The 15,457-nt window shown below is 44.1% G+C and overlaps 2 non-coding genes across 2 annotated transcripts; one reads left to right on the top strand and one right to left on the bottom strand.

Moving 5' to 3' along the window:
• Nucleotides 1-1,324: 1,324 nt before the first annotated feature.
• Nucleotides 1,325-1,397, bottom strand: Trnak-cuu (transfer RNA lysine (anticodon CUU)). The gene has a single exon. It is a non-coding gene; the product is annotated as a tRNA-Lys (tRNA).
• Nucleotides 1,398-3,975: 2,578 nt separating this feature from the next.
• Trnav-cac (transfer RNA valine (anticodon CAC)) lies at nucleotides 3,976-4,048 on the top strand. Its single transcript has one exon. It is a non-coding gene; the product is annotated as a tRNA-Val (tRNA).
• Nucleotides 4,049-15,457: the final 11,409 nt, after the last annotated feature.

Consider the following 15,457-nt stretch of genomic DNA (forward strand, 5'->3'; position numbering starts at 1 on the left):
GAGTGAGGATGCCCCGTGGGTCGAGGGATCCCGCTACTCTCTCTCTCTCGTTCAGTAAATACAACGCTTAAATAACCAACAACAATCTGGAATTAACCAACGAAGATAAGAACAACATCACAAATCTACTTTCACTCTCAACACATACAAAAAAAACAAAAACAGAAACAATAAAAATCAAACAAATAAAACAAATAATTATACCGAGCAAAAAGATCAGCCAGTACTAATATAACCTGAACACGGAACACTAATTAACAACAACAACAATAACAACAGCAACAACAACCGCACACCTGACCGCAGCGCAGGGTTGCGAGGATGCTGCGGCTTCGTTATGCATTACATCTAACCGCAGTACACAACCTTCGCCTTAGAGTCCGACGTGTGTGTGTGTGTGTGTGTGTGTGTGTGTGTGTGTGTGTGTGTGTGTGGTCAGGAGGATGTGGGTAGGAGGGTCAAAGGGGGAGGGAGGGAGGGAGGGAAGGAGAGAGGGAGGGAGGTTGCGGACTGGTTGGGTGGCTGGGTGGTGGTGGGGAGAGATGTAAGGGGAAGGTAAGAGGAAGGGAAGTGAGCGGATTCATGATTGGACTTGGAAGGGGAGATGAGGAAGGAGGGCGTGAAGAACTGATGGAATGGAAGGTTAGAGGGGATAATATCATAAGAACATACTGTAAGGAGTCTGGATAAGATTATAAAAAACGTAAGAATATAAGGAGTCTAATAGAAGCTGGTAGGTCTATACAAGGCAGCTCATCTAAACTTAACCCCACCTAACCTCGATGTCCCTGAATTTATCTAACCTTTTCTATTTCTATCATATTGGCACTCACAACATGACTGCCAAACCTGTTCCACTCATCCATCATCCACACATACAGTAGAAAAAATGGGATGGATGCTGGGGTGAATGGTGGGGTGAGGGGATGAAGGTAGGGGAAGGAGAGGGGAAGGGATTGGGGAGGCTGGCTGTCAGGGAGAAGAGATGAGGGGTAGGAAGGATGGGAAGGGATGCTGGCGAAAAGGGTGAGTGAGCGAGATGAAGGAAGGAGGGGAAGGGAGAGGGAAAGGGACTGCAGAGGCTGGCTGCTGGCTGTCCGGGAGAGTGATGAGGGGTAAGAATGATGGGGAGGGATGCTGGGGTGAACGATGAGGGAAGGGAGGAGGGAGAAGGGAAAGGGCTGAGGGAGGCTAGCTATGCGGGAAGGGTAGGAAGGAGAGCAGGAGGGACGCTGGGGGGCCTAAGGTGAGGATGAGGGAGGGGAGGGTAAGGCGAGGGAGAAGGCGGCGGTGTGGGAGGGTTTGTCAGGTATAAAAAGTTATTCGCCCAACGTGGGGCTCGAACCCACGACCCCGAGATTAAGAGTCTCGTGCTCTACCGACTGAGCTAGCCGGGCTGTTGAGGGGAGAGAGAGAGAGAGAGAGAAAAAGAGGGAGACCTGGAGGGAGCGACATTAGATAAAAGAGATAGCGCGTTGCCAAGTGTCAAATGAAACTTTCTATTGTCTGACCGCCCCCACATTCTCTCTCTCTCTCTCTCTCTCTCTCTCTCTCTCTCTCTCTGTCTGTCTGTCTATCTTTCTCTCCCCCTCTCTCCCCTCGTTATTCAGTTTTCCTCCAAATCATTAGAAGCAAAATCATAATAGTGAGCAGTGATGGAGAGTATAAGGAAGGCTGCCGCTGCTCATTCGTCCACTCTGACCAGTCAATAGAAGGAACGAAAGAAAGAAGGAGCATAATTACACACCTGCTCCTACTATTCAGCATGTATTTGACGATTATGTTGGTCTGCTGATAATGCGTTTGGTTCACACAGAAATGCAAAGGGAGAATTAGAGAGGTAAAGGCGAATAGGAAAGCAAAAGAAAAGGGGAGGGTTAAAGAATAGACGAAAGAAAGAGTCGATAAAGAATATTACGATAGAGGAAAATGAAGGACGTGCCATTATATTAGAGAGAGAGAGAGAGAGAGAGAGAGAGAGAGAGTGGGGGGGATGGAGGTGGGTGTTGTGACAGAGCGGTCAGGCGCGCCCCAAACATGTCACAGGATCCTTCATTCGGGAGCCGCGGGGGACTTGTTTTTTCCTTCTTCCTGCTTAAAAAAGGCACCGCCATATATTTATTAACAATTTTTTTTACTCGACTATATCCTTCCTGCTTTATTTATTTATTTGATTTTTCTTTCCTGGTGCTAGAAATTTTAAGGTGTGTGTGTGTGTGTGTGTGTGTGTGTGTGTGTGGTTTTGGATCTAATTTTATGCGTGAAGATACTGATCCCATGTCTAAATATAAATTGTATAGAGAAATAGGTAGATAGATAGATAGATAGATAGAGAAATACACACATACATACTCACATAAATAAATGGATCGATAGATAGATAGATAAAGAAATACACACATACATACTCACATAAATAAATAGATAGATAGATAGATAGATAGAGAAATACACACATACATACTCACATAAATAAATAGATAGATAGATAGATAGATAGAGAAATACACGCATACATACTTGCATAAATATTACCCAATTAGCTTAACATCGGTTACAGGGAAGATGCTGGAGTCCATAATAGCCAGGAACATTCGGGAGCATTTAGAGAAACATAGCTTAATTCACGACTCGCAGCATGGGTTCACAAAAGGTAGGTCATGCCTCACCAATCTCTTGTCCTTCTACAATAAAGTATTTGAGGCGGTTGACAGATGAAAATTATGATGTAATCTATCTTGATTTTAGTAAAGCGTTTGACAAAGTTCCTCACCAACGACTGTTGCTTAAATTACAGGCTCACGGAGTAGAGGGTAAAGTTTTGAACTGGGTCAAGGCGTGGCTTAGCAATAGGAAGCAAAGAGTGCAAATCAATGGTAAAAGATCTGACTGGGGATGTGTTACGAGTGGGGTCCCACAAGGTTCGGTATTAGGTCCACTTTTGTTTATTATTTATATCAATGACTTAGATGACTTAGATACAGGAATTAGTAGTGATGTTAGTAAATTTGCAGATGATACCAAGATCGGTAGAATAATTGAGTCGGATCAGGACGCTAGTATTCTCCAAGGTGAACTCAACAGATTATATGATCATGGATAAATGGCAGATGGAGTTCAATGTAGGGAAGTGCAGTATTCTGAGTGTAGGTAGAACAACCTCACATAACTATTGCTTAAATGACACTCTCATAAGTAGGTCTGGGTGCGAGAGGGATTTAGGAATCTTAGTGAGCTCTGATCTCCGTCCAAGGGCACAATGCATTCAAGCTAGAAATCGAGCTAATAGGGTACTGGGATTTATTTCAAGGAGCGTAAGCAACAGAAGCCCCGAAGTCTTCCTCAAACTATATTTAGCATTAGTTAGACCTCATCTTGACTATGCGGTTCAGTTCTGGTCACCTTACTATAGAATGGATATCAAAATGTTAGAATCGGTGCAGAGGAGAATGACTAAGATGATTCAGGGGTTGAGAAACTTGCCATACGAGGAAAGACTCAAACAGTTAAACTTGCATTCTCTAGAAAGGCGAAGGGTGCGTGGAGACATGATCGAGGTTTATAAATGGATGAAGGGCTTTAATAAGGGAGACATTCATAAGGTTTTGTTGGTAAGAGAACCGGGTAGGACACGAAGTAACGGGTTTAAACTGGATAAATTCAGATTCAACAGGGACATAGGCAAAAATTGGTTTTCTAACAGGGTGGTGGATGAGTGGAATAGGCTTAGCAGTCACGTGGTGAGTGCAAATACAATTGTCACATTCAAAAATAGACTAGATAAATTCATGGACAGCGATATTAGGTGGGGTTAGATTCACGGGAGCTTAGGGTCAAAGGAGCTGCCTCGTACAGGCCTACCGGCCTCTTGTAGACTCCTGCGTTCTTATGTTCTTATAAATAAATGGATAAATAAAGAGATAGATTACTAGATACACTTAATATTTATAGCTAATCATACGCTCTCTTCATCAAGTTTTCGTAGTGTAGTGGTTATCACGTGCGCCTCACACGCGCAAGGTCCCCGGTTCGATCCCGGGCGAAAACATATTTGACATTTTGGATTTTACATTTTTTCATTATTGCTTCTCTTGACTGATTTGGTGTGTGTTGTGTTCCTCTTAGTGTGTTGAACTTGTTACGTTGTTGATATTTTGGATTTTACATTATTTCATTATTGCTTCTCTTGACTGATTTGGTGTGTGCTGTGTTCCTCTTAGTGTGTTGAACCTGTTACGTTGTTGATATTTTGGATTTTACATTATTTCATTATTGCTTCTCTTGACTGATTTGGTGTGTGCTGTGTTCCTCTTAGTGTGTTGAACTTGTTACGTTGTCTTGGAGAGTAATATTAGAAGACTATGGTCGGTATTTTCAGGTTTTATGAGTTCCTGGTACAGAAGAAGGCTCAGACTGCCACCGGGGTCATAAAACTATCCCCGAAAACGCCAAGAACTCCTATGAAAGCCTTGTTAAATATGTGTGCTTGGGCGCCGGTGTGTTCAAGAATAGGATTGCTCTAGTGTATTTACTTTATTCTTTTCACTCTTCAATATTTTCTCTTCAGTGTATTCAAATTATACATACTGTTCATTTAAGTTCGTTCACTACTAATTACTGTGAGGAGGAAGAGAAAATAAAGGAGGAAGAGGAGAGAGACGATAAAGAGAAAAAGAATAATAATAATGATGATGATGGAAATGAGGGAGATGTCAGAATATTCAGGTAAACACTAGAGAGGCGGGATAGTAAAGGAGGGAGAGGAGAAAGAGGAGAATGATGATGATGATGAAGAGGAAGAAGGGAATACAATAATGAAAGAGAAGAAATAGAGGATAAGGATGAGGAAGAGAATCATTATGAAGATGATGGTGAGGAGGAGGAAGAGGGGAAAATATTCAGGTAAACAGCAATATGAATGAGACAGGATAAGGAAGGAAGAAGAGGAGGAGGATGGAGAAGAGAATAATGAGACGGAGGAAGAGAAGGAAGAGGCGGAAAAAAAAACATTCAAGTGAACAAAAAAGAGGTAGGATAATAAAGGAGGAAGAGGATTAGGAAGATAAAAAAGAAGAATGATGATGATGATAAAGAAGAGGAGGAGGAAGAGAGCATGCAGATAAACACTAAAGAGACAGAATGATAAAGGAAGAAGAGAAGAAGAGGGGAAGAGAATGACGGTGATGATGATAAGGAGGTGGAAGAGGGCAAAATATCCAGAAAGGGAGGAAGAGAAAGGAGGAAGAAGAATGAGGAAGAGAATGATGGTGGTGATAATGAGGATGAAGAGGAGGAAGAGGGTAAAACAAGCAGGCAAACATAAAGGAGGAAGAGAACGAATAATAATGAGGTGAAGAGTAGGAGGAGGGGGAAATATTAGGAGATAAACACAAACTACAAAGAGACAGTAATTTGAGGATCGGTAGCAAGGTAAACACACACCTCACCTCTCATAACACCCTAACGAAGACATGTTTTGAAGTAACCTCTCCCTTCCCTGACACCCCGCTCCCTTTTTTTGTCTCTCCCTTCCCCTGCCACCCACCTCCCCCTCTTTCCCCTTTTTTTATTTCCCTTTTTTAAGTCACTTCCCCTTCCTTCCCTTTCGTCTTTCTCCCACATTCGTTTCTCACCTGTCTTTCTTTCACATTTTTTTTTCTGTCCTAATTTCTCTCTTCCACTGTGTTCTCTTGTTTTCATAGTTATTTTCATGCTCTCTAATCCATGGCTTATTATGCTCCTTTGTCTCCTTTGCGCTGTATTATTTTAGTTTATTCTCTCTGCCTCCTCGTCGCCTTCCCTTCCTCTCGTCAACCTTTATTCCTCATCTTTATTCTTTTCTTTCTACTGTATTATTTTCATGGTCTGTAATCCACGTCTACTTTCGCTCCCATGTCTCCTTTGCGCTGTATTTTTATTTCACTTTACTGTCTGTGTCTCTTCGTCCTCCCTTCTTCCCCTTCGTCATCCTTTATTCCTCATCTTTACTCTTTTCTTTCTACTGCGTTATTTTCATGGTCTATAATCCACGGCTTCTTTCGCTCTTTTGCCGCCTCTTCACTGTTTCTTTTCATCTTTTTCTCTGTGCTTCCTCGTCGCCTTCCCTTCCTCCCGTCATCCCGCCTCACCCTTTAAGTTCGACACCCGCAGTAACCCGCCCTCGCAACCCGCCAGACACCTTAAGAAAATACACAGGTTTTCGCGGTGTTGGTCTTGCAGATTCCCCACTCCTAGAAATGCTCGCCGCCGCCGCCGCCACCAAAATAAGACGTGTGTTTGGGTTGATTTGTGAGAGACGGTGTAAACAGTGCCGGAGTTTCCTTTCTTTTCGGGGGGTGGCGGTTGTACGTGTGTGATTTTTTTTTTTTTTGTATGAGATTTTTCGTGGTTTTTTCTTCTTCGTGTCTTTTTTTTTTTTGTTCTTGATTTTTTTTAATTTCTTCTGTTTCTTCGTTTTTTCACATTCTCACCTTCGTTTTCTTTCTTCTTGTTCTTTTGTACTTGCTCTTCTTGTTGTTATCATTCTTCTTATTGCTCTTGTTCTTCTTCTTGTTATTCTTTCTGTTCTTTTCCTTCTTTCCTTTTCTCCTCCTCCTCCTCCTCCTTAGCTACTTCTCTATCCTTTCCTCTTCCTCATTCCTGTGCTCCTCCTCCTCCTCCTTCTCCTTGTTTGTTTATTTTCTCTTTCGAGTAAGACTGAATAAACGAGAGAGAGAGAGAGAGAGAGAGAGAGAGAGAGAGAGAGAGAGAGAGAGAGAGAGAGAGAGAGAGAGAATCATTATATTGCTTACTCGTTGAAAAAGATTATCGGTCTCTCTTTTCTTTTCATATTTTCGTTGTTAAGTAAAAAAAAATAATATTGGTTTCTGGTTTTATAAGACGAAGCGCCGTAAACTTTTCATCTTTCGCAGTTCTTTCACGTAAGTTTATGGATTTATAAATAGAAATTGCATAAGTGTTCACCTCTGTATGTATCTGTCTGCCTTCACAAACAAACAAACAAACAAATACCTCCCCACCTACGTTAACGAACCTAAACCCACTCTCTCTCTCTCTCTCTCTCTCTCTCTCTCATCTATCTATCTATCTATCTATCTATCTATCTACGTATCTATCTATCTCGCCCTCTCTCTAGATCTTTCTTACTCTCCCCTACTTCAACCTCCCCCCAGCCCCCCTACCCCTTACCCCTCCCCACCATCCATCCCCTCCTCCCCCAACCTTCTCCATTACACTCAAAAGACTTGCTAGCCCCCCCTGATACTTTTTCCTCGCCTTCGTTTTTACTCGCACAGAAGACTTGGTGGTGTCAGAGCGACTTACCACAGCGACTCCTTAAACTGTTTCACCCGTGGAGGAGAGACGGCGAGACGGATGTGTGTGGAGCTGGAGGAGGAGGAGGAGGAGGAGGAGGAGGAGGAGAAGGAGTTTTTTGTGGTGGGAATGGAGGAGGTGGGGAAGAAGAAGGGGCATGAGTAAGAAAAGGCAGGTAGAAGGTGGAGGGGGTGATGGTGGTGGTGGGGTTGAATCTGGTAGGGGGTGATAAAGGAGGGGTGGGGATGTGGATGGGAAAGATGAGAAAAGTGGGGAGGGGAGGTGGAGAGATGATGTTATTGTGGTGGTGGTGGGTGGGGAGAATGTGGAGGGGTAAGGAAGAAAGTGGAGGTAGAAGGGGCTGGGAGGGGAACAGTTACTGGGAAGGGTGGTAAGGGAGGGATGGGATTGGTAGGGGGTTGTTGGGGGTATATGAAGGTAGGGGGCTGGGTGAAGGAGGTGTAAGGGGTGTTTACAGGGCAGGGGGCTGGGTGTACGGCGGTAGGGGTGTTAAAGGGGGGTAGGGTGGTCTCTCGCGCCCCGTCACCCACGCCTCCACCACGCCTCGTCACACCCACGCCTGCCTCGCTGTTTTCTTTCGGGCGTGAAGGCGTGGAGGGAGGGAGGGATCAGCTGTCGTGTGTGTGTGTGTGTGTGTGTGTGTGTGTGTCAGTGTGCGCCCTCATTGATAAGCTCACCCATCACTGCTTGCAATATCATTAGTTAACAAGCAAACAAACAGACTTGGTGGGTTCTTGGTGGCTCTTATCCGCTTGTTGGTGTATCTGTCTCACCGAATGATTAATGTAGACGCCCCGAAGCTGTGGTCTATTTGTGGCTCGCGTGTTCGCAGCAGCAGAAGAGATCGTTACAAACAGAGAGAGAGGAAAGAACGTGATGGGAACTTTATTAGTCTTATTAGCGAGGGCAAAGAAGCATGACTTAAAGGGTAAACAAATGAAGTCGTACGTAACAGTGTGTGGACGAGTATGAAGCCACAGTTTGGAGGAGTGAATGAACGTGGTTAGGGAAGATGACGTTAATAATTCGATGATGTCATGAGTACAAAGAACAGTGTTGCCAGTTTAGTGAAGGCTTCAAGGGATGGATAATTGACATGTGTGTGCGATGAAATTATGGAGTGTTAATGAGTGAGTGAACGAGTGTGAAGTTGTTTAAAAAAGCTAATTAGTGTGATTGAAGGCAGTTAATGTATCGCTGAGATCCCGAATACAGGGAAGAGTGTGTGGTTAGCTAAAGGGATGTGATAGTGAATGAACTGCTTGTGAAAGAACGTTATATTAATGAAAACTGGTGAATGGATGAAGGTAAAGTCTCAGTTTTAAAGAGCAAACGGATGATCTTAGAGAAAGTGAAAGAGCAGTGCAATAAAGGAACAAATAAATGAGTGAAATCAGTGATGAAAGAAAACAGACAAAAGAAATACGTTAGTGAAGGAGATGTGCAGCAAAATAAATGAACAAGTATAAAAAATGGAGAAAGAAACTGCAAAAAAAAAGAAACGTTAGTGAAAGAAAAACGCAACAATGTAATGAATAAGTTGGTGAAATATAATGAAAAACTGTAACAAAAAGTAATTAGCGGATGAACAGAACAATATGAAAACGAATATTAGAACGAAGAAATTAACTACAACTAATGAAAAAAAGGCACAACCAACGAATACAAAAAAAAAAGAAACAAATATTTTACTGACAAAAGAAAATAACACGAAACTCCAACAAAGTCATCAAATTCTACCGGAAACGTCACTGGGTAAGGATGCGTCTCTTCCCTCTCCTTCCACGCCTTTACGACCTCATTTACCTGTCCTGTCCGCTAATTAGTGTTGTCCCGCCGCCCACCTGTCAGGTAACCACGAGGGGGGGCACGAGAAGGGGGCAGGGGGGGAGGGCGTTGAGAGTAGTGGCGGCAGGGGGTGAAGGGAAGGAATGGAGGAAAGGGGGTTGGGAAGGAGAGAAAGAGAGTTAGAGAGAGAGATGGAGAGAGAGGGAGAGAGAAAAGGGAAGCTAAAAGTACAGTACCTCAGGGTAATATTAAAGAAAGATAACTGTATAAGTAACAAGGGTAATAGTTGTTGTCTTTGTTGTTGTTGTTTTTTTGTTGTCGCTGCTGAAGTCTGAAAGAAAAGGAAACTTGATCAATAGGGAAATAGTAACTTCGTTCACGTCAAGGTCTTCTTAGAGGGTAGAGCCAGTATAGATCGTCCCCGAGTCCCACGTTGTATCAAGTCATGTCACCTGTTAGCTACCTGTTGTGTTCCTCGAGTCATGTCCTATCCGCGTCCTTCTCTTACTATGTCTGTCTGCCTGTCTGTTTCTCTCTCTCTTTCTCTCTCTCTCTCTCTCTCTTCGTTGATATGATTTTCTTTCTACCTTATCAACTTCCACTTTCTCCTTGTCCACTTTGTTTTCTTTTCTCTTTCCCTGTATTCCTGAGTTCCTTCTTCCTGCTTACCATTTCTTCCTGTTTTCCCGTTTTCTGATCTCTCTCAATTTCCTCTGCTTATCCTCTCCTGATGTCTCTCTCTCCCCCTCTTCCTGTTCTTCGTCTCCATGTTATCCCGCACCTCGTGATTTACTTCTCCTGATGTCCCTCTCTTCCTGTGTTCCCTCAATTCCTGTTTTCGTTCTCTCCTCGTTTTCTCGCTGTTAGGTTCCTTGCATCCTTTACTTTTTATTTGTTTTGTTTTCTTTCTACTTTTAAGCTCTCGTTGTCTTGCTTTCTGTCTTTTCTCTTTCCTATTGCTGCCCCTTTTTTCATTATTTTTATTTTATTTATTCTATTTTTATTTTTTGCCTTAATTTTCTTTTTCCTCCTCCTCCTCCTCCTCCTCCTCCTCCTCCTCCTCCTCCTTTCTGCTGGCAACGTCCTGGAGAATCTCGGTCACGCAGTAAGATGACCTCAGCCTCTCTCTCTCTCTCTCTCTCTCTCTCTCTCTCTCTCGTCCCCTCCCCCCCCCCCCACACACACACACACACTTTGAACCCCGTGAGCTGCGCGTGAATTTAGGACAACAACAACAACAACAACAACAACAGAGATGACAACAACTACCCTTTGCCACCTCCTCAAAAAAAAAAAAAGAAAAAAAAAAAAAGAACCTTGTAACACACACCGGAGGAATTTCATGCATGCTAGTTTCTTAGAATTTCCTTATCACCACTACGTCACTCCCCCTCCACCACCACCACCACAAGCACCACCACACTACGTATCCACCACCACCACCACAAGCACCACCACACTACGTATCCACCACCACAACCACCACCACCACACTATATCTTCAGCACCTACTATACTAAACCACCACCACCACCACAGACACCATCATTATAATAACCAACACCATAAACTCTACCATTATCATCACCACCACAGTCACCTCTCCCCCTTCACTTTCATCACTCCCTCCCTGGCAATCCCTACTACCACCACCACTCACAACCACCACCACTTCCACCACATCAACCAATCAAGGAACACAAAACCAGCGAAAACAACAACGACAACTATAACTACTACTACTACTACTACTACTACTACCACAAGCAAGCAGACATCAAACAACTAAACAAGAAATAAACAAAAAAGACAAAAAAGCAAACAAACAAACTATCGGCCAAGCAAGGAGGTAAGAACAACAGAACAACACAAAAGCACACATGCAAAAAAAAAAAAAAAAAGAAAGATAATATAAAGTATCGCTAAGGCGTCACAATTAACGCCCTTCATGGAGTGTTTACGAAATATGAAGCAGCAGAGTGTGAAGCATCTTATGTACACGCTGTCTGCTGACGAAAGGGGTGACGTCACGCTATAGTAGGGGGGCAGGGGGGCAGGGGAGGGTGGATAAGAGGAAGGGAGGGGATGATCTTGGGAAGTGGTGTCAGGAGGGAAGGGTCAGTTAAGAGGGGAGTTAAAGAGGAGGAGGCAGAGGTGGAAGGGGGAAAGAGGAGGAAGGGGAGGAAGAACAAAGGGTGAAGGGTTGGGATTGTCTTGGGATGTGGTGTGTAAAGCTCTAGTCACACAGTCACGATTATGTCTCCCCGGCGGTCCTGCCAGGCAGCTGGCTCCTTCCACCGTCGGGCCACACGCCGACAGTTTTGGAAATTTCAAAACAATCGGGGCCCTCCTCGACATCTGTCACCCGTTGCGAATAAGCTACGGCCATCGGATGTCCATCTCAATAACGTCGTAACAACGTCGTTTCGACATCGGCTATGGTCGGCACTCAAGGGAATGTACTTTCGATGGTCGTTACGTATGTCTTGCAGCGCGACATTATAAAATTGGCAGCGGGTGGTCTGACGCCGGGAGGGCGCCGGGAGTCATGATCGTGACTGTGTGACTGGGGCTTTATAAGGAGGGAGGGAGAGTGGAGGGGTGGGTTGAAGGGAAGGGGATGTCTTGGTAGTTTTTTTTCATAGGGTAGCGCCAGTTAAAAGGGGGGTCGAAAGGAAGGGTGTGTCGTGGGGACGAGGTATCGGAAGGGATTTTTTTTTTTTTTACGTGCCAGCCTATGGCGCCGGTAGGCTTTCTTGAAGGGCCTGGATGGTAGTCAGCCCCAGCCCGCCATGGCGCAGGCAAGTGTTTTATAGTGGCACCATTTTTTCTTGGCCCATGCTGCCCCCCGGAGCTCGTTCTTGATTCACTTGGACGGTTTCCTTTAGAGTTCGGGTTGATGGATGGTCTTCAGGACAGCATGTGGGTTGTCTTAACCCCCTCGGCGGTGACTGAAAAATCCCAGGTGGTAGCGGCGGATTCGGACTATGGAGGGAAGGGTGTTTGGGGAGGGGAGGGCTAGTGGAGGAGAGGCGGGGAGGAAGAGAGGGAGAGGGGAAAGGAGCGAGGGGTCAAAAGAAGACATCACGAAGGGAATGAACAGACACGGGCAGATGTCAGATGTGTGTGTGTGTGTGTGTGTGTGTGTGGTGACTCAACCCCGAGTCACGTGTCATCACAGTACATTCCCGGCGTCCAGCGAAGCGTATGAGTGACCGGCTCGTGACGCGGCTTCAGGTTGTCGGGGGTTGAGCCTCAAGCGTGTTGGGGGGCTCAGGAAGGCTCGAGGGTTCTTTATAGTTACCTGCTTACCTGTCTGCTGATTTCCCTGTGTGCATCTCTGACAGTTACGCAGATGAGCGAAAAAAACATCGAAACCAAAACAGTAGGAATTAAGTGTCATATCTACACTTTTTGGTATAATTTACTTATTATGGGATTTTTTTATGCGGCGTTATTTATAAACACGAATTCACATATAATTTGTACAAGCATAATTTTTTGTCTTAAATAAGTGAATGGTGTAGTGTTAACGTATATAGTAAAATCCAAATGATGTTCCCATGTGTCTTTTCTTTATATATTTGCGTGACTGTCCCAGATATCCAGTTATCATTCGACGTTGCATATAATGCGAATTCATCTAAAAGTTTTACGAGTATTTTTTGTCTTTAGGGATTTAATTAATTAATTAATTAAATCAAGTTGATTTAAATCACTGATTTATATCAAGATTTAGATCAAATTATTATTTTTTAAATCATTGATTTAAACCAGGATTTCTACTAATTGACTTTTTTTTTTAATGTCATTGATTTAAATCTTGATCCTATTGCTGAGCAACAACATAGAATGGAGAAGTAAACAAAGAAAACACTCTCTAACTTTGATATCAATATTTTCCTTGTCAACTTTACGAAATTTTATATCTTCCGTCAGCCACACATGGTCCGTCCAGTGTCCTGAGGCAGAACAAGACACTGGCCGTCTTTCTGGTGGTATTTTGCTGAGGCAGAGTGAACCACATGTTCTTTTATGTTGCCAATTTCCAAACCATGAGCCAATACATTTAGAAGGTGTGCGGGGCAACCATGGGTTAGCAACTTCAGTTCATTTGCTTGTTGTAACTGTTTTCTCATCTTGTTGACATTGGGTGCATTAGATGCTCAAGTCTGTCCTCATATAGGAAATTTCTCACCCCTTGGATCTTTTTTTTATGCCTTCATGGTCTAGTGGTTAGTGTGCCTTGCTACGAACCCGCGCCCTGGGTTCGAATCCCGACATGGGCAGTCAGCGTGCCGCTCACCCAGCTGCTCATCCTCCCTTTCGGGCTGGTCGATAAATGGGTACCTGGGGAAACCTGGGGAAGGTAAACTGTGGTAACCCGGATGTCACGCTGACCCTGTCCTGGGGTGATGGGTTCTTCCCACCGATGGCTCAAGGACCAGTTCCACGGAGATGTGCACTGCGGCCACGCTCAGCTGCAGCGTATGCCCCCATCTTTACTCTTTTGGTTGGTCCCAGCCATTTGGTAGAGCAGGCATCTGTTTTATAGTGCCGCCATCTTGCTTGGCTAACTCCCTACCCCCCCTCCCGAGCCTTACTTGGTCCTCTTTAGAGTTTCGCTGGAGTCCAGTTGATGGACAATCATGAGGACAGCATGTGGGTAGTCTTTGGGCCCCTCCAAACACTCAAATGAACTAAAGAAAAGCTATTAAATGGGACAAAAACCACCAAATATAGGAAGTGGCAGGACAGGAAATATTTGAAATATATTCCCTTATTTTTCAAAGAATCACTTCACATACATACATGGATCATCCACAGCCTTTTCTGATACATTCATTTGAAGCTGCATTCATCTTTCTTTGTGCAATTTCAGTCAGGACATGTCCAAAACATGACATGATCTGATTACACTGTTAAGAGACTAGACAGAGTTGTGGTGTGATGCTGGCCAGTGGCTGGCTGGCTGCGGATGGTCAGTCTTGGGACTGGCTCAAACAGCCAGCCAGGCTACTTATGATGATGGAATATGGTACAAGAATACTCCAACAAGTGTTTGAAACTAATGTTGAAAATAGAGAGGCTTACATTCATTTAATTATTTTCATTAATAAAAAAAATCGATTAAAAAACATTTAAATGAAAAAATCCAATTTTTTTTTTAAATACAAATAAATCAACAACCCTGGTTCATACAGCAAAATCCAAAATATGATGCTCCCATGTGTCTTACCTTTCATATATGCGTGACTGTCCTAGGTAATCAATTATCATTTGACGTTACTTATACGAATTCATATATTATCTTTATAGTAATATTTTTGTTTTGTCTGTAGGGGAATAAAATGATGCTCCCGTGTGTCTTGCCTTTACGTGACTGACTGAGGCATTAAATTTTCCACCAGTATCTTCATCCTTTTCTTCTGCGGCCACTCATCCCTTGGGCACTCGAGTGTAACATCAACAAGGAAGGACAGGAGGTGCATGACGCGGCCCCTCACGCCTCCTTAAGCTCCTCACGCCCCCGACACCTCCCACATCCCCCACGCCCCCCACGGCCCTCACGCCCCTCACGCTTCTGTCCACGGGCGGGAAGAGGCGCAAAAAACAGTAAAAGAAAAGGGTTGAAGCAGCGGGCGGCATAGCAAAGGGAGACATTGTTTGATATATTAGTTTTTCATGAGTCATGCGTTAACGAGGACCGGGTAGAGAGGAGGGAGGGAAAGCAACGAAACCTCACCCTTGTTATACAAACATTTTAAGCCCCCTCTCCTTCCTTGATCTTTCTTTTCCTCTATCTCCCTTCTTTGGTCGAACTTTTGCCTTATCTCTATGCTTTACTCCCTTCCTCTCCTTCCTTGTTCTTCTATCCCTCCCTTTCTTGGTTTTCCTTTAATTTTCTCTTCTCTTAAGCTTTCCTTGCTCCCTCTCCTCCTCCCCTGTTCTTCCTCTTCTCCTTTCCTTCGTTTTCCTTTAACATTCTCTTTATGCTTTCCTCGTTCCTTGCTTCCACTTTGCCCACTCTCTCACTCCTCCCCACTCAACCTGTTTTTTTTCTTTTTATTTCTCTTTCTGTCTAAGGGCGGCTGAAAAGTTCATAGGCTGACCATGATACAGTGGTCAAATTTGCCCAAATGTGGTTTATTTTTCAACATAGTCTCCCCTTCGGTCCACACACTTCTTCCAACCGTGTTGCAGCTCTTGGAGCCCTGCAGTATAGAAGCTCTCCTCTTGATCCTCAAAGAAGTCCTCAACAGCAGAAATGACCTCATCATCGGTTTGATACTGCTTCCCAGCCAAGTGTATTTCCATGTTGGGGAACAGAAAA

This window comes from Eriocheir sinensis, chromosome 27 (genome assembly GCF_024679095.1).
Source record: "Eriocheir sinensis breed Jianghai 21 chromosome 27, ASM2467909v1, whole genome shotgun sequence".
Taxonomy (NCBI): Eukaryota; Metazoa; Arthropoda; class Malacostraca; order Decapoda; family Varunidae; genus Eriocheir; species Eriocheir sinensis.